Genomic DNA, 8458 nt, shown 5'->3' with positions numbered 1-8458 from the left:
ATCAGCCACCAGCACTTATGTGCCTTTTAATATTACTCTCATTATTAAGGCATGGCATGTGCAGGTTTACTGATCAAATGAGATAAAAGGCCAGTAGAAGGAGCTTTATTTTAGCATGAAAGTCAAGCAGCATTCAGAGAAGAATTGATTTCTATATACAGAAAAGAGCACTGACAATGGAGCGGTGCAGGAATTCCAAGCAAGCAAGATGTGAAGATGAAAATTTTGAACAGCAGGAAATTCCAGTCCAGTGTAAATGCATGTTTACAAACCACTCAATATATCACGCATACCTGCTAATCTTCTGCACTCTTTTTCTCATATTTCCTTGGAACAGGACAAGTCAAAATGATAATGTCTAGAGTTTAGTGGGTCAGTTCGTCTACATATTGGATATGCCAGCTAGGATGCTACTTTAGGCTTAGGTTTTCAATGTACCAGTTGGATTTTGTCTCTGGAGAACTCTGCCACATCATATACTATTTCTGAAACTTCCCTGAGAAGTTGCTGTTAAAACTCATTTTTGTGGATGCCTGGATTTAGATGTATATTTATTTGAATTAGGCTAATTAATACTGCAACCCTAAGCAGGTCTACTTAGAATCCTACCCAGCTATATTCAATGGGGCTCCCTCCCAGGAACCTACTGTTTGGTTTACACAGTAATAGTGCCATTCGAAACAGGGTTATACCATCAATTGACTTAGAAGGGTGTAACTCTGCTCAGGATGACATTGCAAGGGCCAGACTAAACATGACAGCATCCTCATGGCTGCCATGAGAACAATGCCACCATTTTGAGGTTTGTTTGGTTTTTTTAGAACACTGAGTTTTATTCTTGTGCCCAACTCCACAAAATTGTCTCATGCACATATAACAAATCTGTTGCTCAGGCTGATAGAAATTCTAGCCATCCAAGCAAAAAGAATTACAAAAAGAACTAAACACAAAACCTTGTATAAGAAAGTCCCCCCCCAATGTGATTTCACAAAAATCTATTCAAATGTTAGTATTTTAGCTGAATTCCATCAAAACAGTGTTTCTAATAACTGAAGCATACAGAACGTGACCATTCAAAAGAAGTGTGTGAAAATCCCAAATATGTAACAAATCAGAATAGAAATGGTTCCTAGCTATACAAGGTACATTAGGAATGCATGATCTACAGCGATAAAAAGATCCTTTTATACACAGTAGCTGAAAAATCAAAGCCAGTAAATGCTGTCTTGAAATCCCTGTAAGCTGGTAAAAATGTCTCTTTCTGACACCCCATCCAAGATTATTGGCAAGTTGAAGTCTTGTTCGCAGCAGTCTTACTCTTGCCTTCCAGCTCCTCCACTTTGGCTTGAGTCACGAGCCCTGCTAGGTTCTTCTCCAGGTCCTTGATGCGACGGCTCATGTCATCAATCCTGCCAATTATATGGTCAGACATGGTTTGAAACTTGTCCTGCATCTGTTGCAGCAGGGTTTCCACCACAGGTGGTGAGGTCCTGAATGGTCTTGGGGTCCGTCTCAGCCATCCTGGCTCGTTCTGGCTCCCCCTCAGTCTCCTGATCTGTCCTGCCTCCCAATGCCACCATTTTAAAGACACTTTTAAATGGACTGAGGGCCCAATCCTTATCAGGCCTGCAGCATGGTGCACTTGTTTCTCCACCCCTGCACCTTTTCAAGTGCCCAAACAGCCATGGGAGACAAAAGCACCACATTGCAGTTAGGATCAGATCAAGCTGCTGTGGCAGTCACAAAGACACTGTCATACTGAGTTTGCCCCGTGGTTTCAGGGATTTTAAAAATATTTTCGTAAGGGAGATAGCTGTTTTGAAAAATGCAGTTTTGAACTCTCTGGACCCAAATGGTTTAAACAACTGTTGGCCAGTATTAACTACATACTCACTGCACCAAGTGTTCAAGCATCTGGGACCTAGACCCACTACAGTCCAGCTCTCAACCTAATTTGGTGGCTGAAATAGACTTGGATACCCTAACTAATGATGTCACCAGGCTTGATGCTACTGGATCTCTTGGTGATGTTCAATACTATCAAGTATGTTATATTTCTGAGCTGCTCAACAAGAAAGCAGCTGGTTAAGTCTTTGTACTAATAATGTCTGCACTATTTAAATCAGTTTGTCACATGGCTCCAAAATGTTATTGTATGTAGTTGTGCTGACAAATCTGTCTGCACGTCAATCTTGGCGGATCTAAGATCATTATCTTTCTGATCGAGCTGACTGAAACTGGGATGGGGCGCCACATTCTGGTAGTTCTGATCTAGCCAACCAATATCAAAAGGTGATGCTAGAGAAAACTGTTTGGACTCCTAACATTTGTGCTCTGAGATTCTGAAAGGTTCTGCCTTGACCCTCATGCTGCTTAACTTCTATGGGGGAGTGATGGGATCTGGTTGGTGGATGCTGTTACTATGCTGATGACATCTAATTTTCAGCTAAGCCCTGAACTGGTATCCAGAAGTAATAATAGGTTGGATGACGGCCAATAAACTGAAGTCTGTCTAGAAATGGCTGAAATGCTATAGAATGTCAATATTAATGAATAGGTGCCAGTGGGGTTGCACTTCTTTTAACAGAGCAGTTTTATGGCTTGTAGATATTAGATCCATTCTTACAGACTGAAGTTAAGTCTTGTATATTGTAGGTAATATCTTTACCCATCATGGTAAGCATACCAGCTGCAGCTATTCCTCAGTAAGCAGGAGCTGACAACAAGGAGCTGTGCTTGGATGCAAAATTCACAGTGCTGGCAGTTATCTTTAAAACCCTGAACCATCTCAGATGGTCACATAGAGGACTACTTGCTCATGTATGAACCTGATTATCAGTTAAGGTTTCTTTTCTGTTGCTGCTCTGGTTTTCCCCATTCTCAGAGTAAACTGGGTGATCGCCAGAAGCAGAGTTTTTTCTGTACCTTGCTGTGAAACTTCCTTCCCTCAAATATCTGCCCAGCTCTCAGCATCCTAAGTTTCTGACATCAGATGAAAGAATCCACCTAGGTTTTTATTCAATAGGCTATGTTGCCATATGGGTGTACAGGTGTTTTCTTACTTTTAGTACCTCACTTAAATCTTGGGTTACTTTTGTCCTGTGGAGTTAATTCTTCATCATCAGTCTTTGACTTTTAATGTGCTTCTTTGGTGTTATTTTACATTGTAATTTGCATTATTGTTAGTTGCATTAGAAGCCTTGTGTTGAGTGGTGGGATAAATAAATAACACAAGCAAGCAAGCTTAGCCAATGGGCTAAGAAGTATATAAGTCTGTTTGGGATCAAACTGTGCATGTGTTACAGTTTTGTCTAATATCATAATAGAATGTATCAATGATACAGGGCACACTGTCCTGTATTTACTGAAGTACCTTTATTCTGTCTGAAATCCAAACCAAAATAATATTCAGTTGATTCAGTGTGGGGAAAAATAAGTTTCAATGCTATCTTTGTTTCTCTCTCATGCACACAAACATATACAGAGGGGGAGGGAGAAAGGGGAGGGGGAGGGAGAGAGAAACAGATTTCTTGATATGAAAAGCCACTGGAAAACTGTCAGCAAATAAATTTAAATCAAATAAAATGTATCTTCATGACACAAATTATCTTTCCGTGAATATGTATACAAAGTTAGGAAAGATTGATAAAAACTCTCATGTCATGACAGCCATGAGGCCCCAATTCATATTCCAGATGTTAAATCACAAAGGCAATTGCCTAGGCAAGATCTACTACCTCTACATGATTCCTTCACAGGGAAAGGAGAAAATATGCTTTGAACAGTATTACTGCGGATTCAGAGGGAAACATGGAATTGCAAATATATTTCCATGCTGCTGGCAAAAGAATAATTCTTCTCTGGAACAATTTCTTCCATAATCTGATTCCTGTTTTGTTGCTCATACTATTAATCTTTAGGAAATGTCATTTCATATGTGACTTGTCTTTCTAATCATCTGAACAGAATATAGACATCGAGCAGAAACAAGTATACGTCTATATTACGAGGACAGCAGGACAAGAGTGTATGATTAAATATTTGAAAAACCTGCTTGGGATATCATTTAACACACACACACCCCTTCCACACACACAAACTGCACATTCTTCTCCTAGGGACCTGCTTAAGAATCACTCTATCAATCTTTGTCAATTTCATGGAGGAGTCATTAGTGAATGTCACCTTCCAACTTCTTCACATCAGTATTTCAGGCAGCTTCAGCACTGGAAAATCAAAACATACAATTGCATAAATGACTACACTTAGTTAAACAAGTTTGAAACATTAATAATCTAAGAGGGAAGCCAGAAATATCAAAGCAATGCTAGTCTGGAAAGCACTGAGTATTGGACAGTTGCTTTCATAAGAAACTGTGATCTATACAGTGCTTTCCACTGTATTTCTGAAATTAAACCACAAGAAAACAGGGAAGGGGGAGAAAATGGGCTTTACATCTAAAATATCAATATTCTCCTCCCTGAAATCCACAGGTGTTTTCATGCATCTGGCTTCTTATGTCTTTAACTGCTTGAATCTCAATATATGGAGCACTTTTGTCTCTTTCACTCTAATAAAAAATGTTGATAAACCGACAACATCTTAACTCTGGGATAATTTGGGCAAGATACTGTTAGAAGAACCTATTGTGTAAAAGTTATGAAACAGACACAATGACACCTAGTGGTACTGAAAATAATGCATTCACTCCTTGGAAGGCTTCTTTGCAAAGAAGAACTAAACTAAAACAGCAGCCAAGACATAATTCAGGGGTTTTTTGGAACCATCTTCATATGTTTGACTTTACTGTATTATGAAAAAGATTATGTCACTAAAAGGGAGACTATTTCTTAACCTATTTGTTCTTATACATATGTCTGACAATGGCTGCGATCAGACAAGCTGTTTGATCCGATGTCGTTGCTGTTGCCCTGTGGATTTAAAATGCAGGTTCAGACAGCAACATCTGTCTCCTGTTCCCCAGTTGTTGGCACCCATTCTCAACCATCTTTGAGCCAGAGTTATTAGGCACCGGGGAAAGTACGGTCTTTATGGGTGTCAGCATTTTCAATCCACACTTCTGGGTGTCTGATCAATCCATTGCATTCTCAAGCTATTTGAGAAGGCAGATTGCATACTTCCAGGTGCACACCTTTTTAAAATTCAGTTAGCGATGTATGCATAAGTGGATCTTCACCCTCAGGGTTGTGAATCAGTGCTTGTTTGTTTCTGTGCCCAACCATTCTGTCAGGTTCAGAAGCTCCTGGGGGAGTTGGTTTTGAGCAACAAAAAAAATCCTCTCTCCTGTTTCTTGGGGTTGGAAAGCCATGGAAATAAGCAGCCCCAATCCCCAAGCCACTTTTCTTCCATGCAAACTATGTTAGCAGAAAGGTTTTCTGCTTCAGAGTTGCTGTTTGAGAGCATCCCATGATTGACCCAAGAGTAAATATACTGAAGTCAATGGTCTACTCTCATGTAAATCTGCACTTTCCCCATGCATTCCACAGAAGAGAGGCAAAGTGGAGGAGGCTGAGAGGGGCTGCAGTACTTGGTGGAGGGATCCCGGAGCTGTCCAAATTGAGTGGTGTTTCAAATGAGCACTTCTGCACATGTGTGAAAGGTCATCTTTTTAAAAGGGTGCTGCCCAACTAACGGCTCTGTGGTTACTGTGCAGCAATAATCTGAACAGTCGACGATGGAGTGAGAGTGCACTGAAGTGGGTTAATGGTGGCACATTTGGACAAACCTCTCAGGAACAAATAACACCAAATAAAATAGAGGCACAGCCAGACTGCGCCAAGCCTGTCATCTGACCGCAGACAATAGCCTGTCAGTTCACCATTCCAATTAAAACAAAACCTAAGTATTTGGTAACAATGTGTAAGGCCATACTGACAGGTTCAGTGCCAATGGTGGGGAAATGGAAGCAGAACAAGCAATGGGTAAGCAGCTTGAGGCATCTGCATGTAGACAGTACTGATCCTAGGTTTTCCAGGAAGAAGGTTTGTCTAGGATGAGGGGGCCACACCTGCATACCTTTTTGGTCTGTGAGGATGCTGAACAGCAAGGAGCAGTGAATGCACTGGTCTATAGCTTGTAGCAGGACTGTGGTTGCCAGATAAGGAAGGCAGAGTCTCAAGACATCAGTCTTGAGGTCTCCCAATTGCAGGAAGATTTATCCACACTGAGGGTTGGGTTTTAAGATGTTGAAATTCAGACTTGTAATCAGTAAACTGCATCTCTTATTTCATCTCAAATTATGGTTCTGTGGCTTTATTCCAGGAGTGTAGGGAGTCTGGGGACAATATAGTGGTACAGATAAAGACCACAAAAATCTACCTGCACATAACTATATTGGAAGGTTGCTTCAGCAATGTGTACATTAAGCTGCTAGCCCAAAAGGAATTGCCACAACATGGATCTATCTAGTTATCTTATAGGATGATATGGATACTGTTTTTATCAACAAACTTGGACCTCATCCTTATGCTTTAGCTTTTGCTAATCTAAATCACTACCTCTGAGGTCAGTTGTGATGGTGCATGTAATAAATGGCACCTGTTATTTGAAAATCAAACCAGTAGGATTGAATCTATATTTGCATTTTACTGTTGGCATGATAAAGCTTTGACTCATCAGGAAGAGCTAGAAAAGGGTCTCTTATTCTAGCAATTGCAAATTTCATAAATTCAGCTAGGAAAAGACTGCATTGAACTGAAGTGTATTTGTTGTTTAAAGGCCATCACATTATGGATGCATTTGAGATGTGAAAGCAATGCCAAACCTCTCAAAGGATTTGAAATGCCATGTTCTCAGGAATAAACTCACTGCCCCAAATTTGCAGAATGGACACTGCCACTCATATACTTATCAAGAGTTCAGTATAAAGGAAGCAAGTTTTAAAGGAATAACTTCAGTCAGGTTAAGAAGACTACATTTTGGGTAACGTCATGCACATGCAGACAGATTGCTGAGAAAGCTTGAGAGAACTCTCCTAGTAGCTAGTTTATTAGCTGCAGAGTTAATCAGCTCCCCAGTATTGGCTATTGTTAATGATTCAAAGGAGAAACATGTTCAAAAATATAGTTATGTTGTTGTTCAGTTGCACAGTCGAGTCTGACTCTTCACGACCGTATGGACCACATCATGCCAGGCCCTCCTGTCTTCCATTGTGCTCTGGAGTCTGCTTAATTTCATATTTATATCCCACTCATTTTCCACCATAGAACTCAAGGGAGAACATATATACTTTCATCAAATACGTAGGAGTCCCAAAATACATTGGATTCCCATTCACTGACAATACATAACTTAGCTTCATTAAGTATTACATACTTTCACCAGTACCCTGGGACCCATAATTCAACAGCAACAGCCATCTTGCAAATCTGGAAATAGGATGTAGTCATTTTATGATTTTTACCACCTTGGACACTTTCTAACAGAAGGGAGTACTGGTCTAGTCTCTGGGGTTCTACAGATGGCTGGAGAATGATATTTCAGCTAACAACCTAGCAGGAGACTGGGAGTACAGTAAGGTGAATCCTGGTACTACAATACAGTTGATCTTAGTTTTGCCAACCCATGGCAAAGCACAGAACATAGTGGAATACACCCAGAGGTGAAGCTCAGCCTACAGCTAACAACCTAGCAGGAGACTGGGAGTACAGTAAGCACAGAACATAGTGGAATACACCCAGAGGTGAAGCTCAGCCTACAGCCATTAATGGGTAGGATGAGGGGGATCAATGGTGGAGCCCAGTGGAATCAAGGGCCATTTTAAGCACATAGAATAGTGTATACCTTAGAAAAAGTGGGTATTTTGGCTCTGAAATATTTCATTCATCTAAGCTATACACCAATTCCATATGTCTCCATATCACAGCAAGCATTACATCCATACATGATAACTAGGGTTGGCAACTGCTTAGAGGGGGGGAAATGTCATTTCTTTTAGGAATGTGCACTTTAAAAATTCAGTAGAATTTGGATTCAGAATTGGAGAGGGGGGACACCAATACTATAATCCAAATATTTCAGGTATGCCTATACTGTCTTGGGTATATTTATTCATATTTCCAGATTTATGGGTCTATTGTTTTCTGTCAAAAAATACAGGAATATTCCAGGGCAGTGGTCAAAAGCAGGTATTTTTAGCACTAACTCTGTGTGTGTGTGTGTGTGTGTGTGTGTGTGTGTGTGTTTTGTAGTTCTGGAAAGTTTTGTAATTCTGTTTTTCAGTCTGTAAATACACAGAACAACCAAAGGCCTTTTTCAGTTTTATTTTTAGTTCAGGGATTTCTCTATGCACATCGCAATTTTTAGCAGACTCTTAAAGGATACTATTTACCAGATTGGTGGTATTTAGTTTTGTGCCATGAAATGCTTCAGCTCCCCATTTTCACATATTAAGCCTCTCTAGTAAAAGTACAGGGCATTTCTTCCCCTCCAGGCCTGT

General features: G+C 40.3%; 1 pseudogene; it reads right to left on the bottom strand.

Moving 5' to 3' along the window:
* Window positions 1–1279: 1279 nt before the first annotated feature.
* Window positions 1280–1520, bottom strand: LOC107112862 (annotated as a pseudogene).
* Window positions 1521–8458: the final 6938 nt, after the last annotated feature.

Source organism: Gekko japonicus, unplaced genomic scaffold (assembly GCF_001447785.1).
Source record: "Gekko japonicus isolate JY-2015 unplaced genomic scaffold, Gekko_japonicus_V1.1 scaffold3194, whole genome shotgun sequence".
In the NCBI taxonomy this organism is placed as follows: Eukaryota; Metazoa; Chordata; class Lepidosauria; order Squamata; family Gekkonidae; genus Gekko; species Gekko japonicus.
This window is presented reverse-complemented; position numbering and strand designations above follow the sequence as displayed.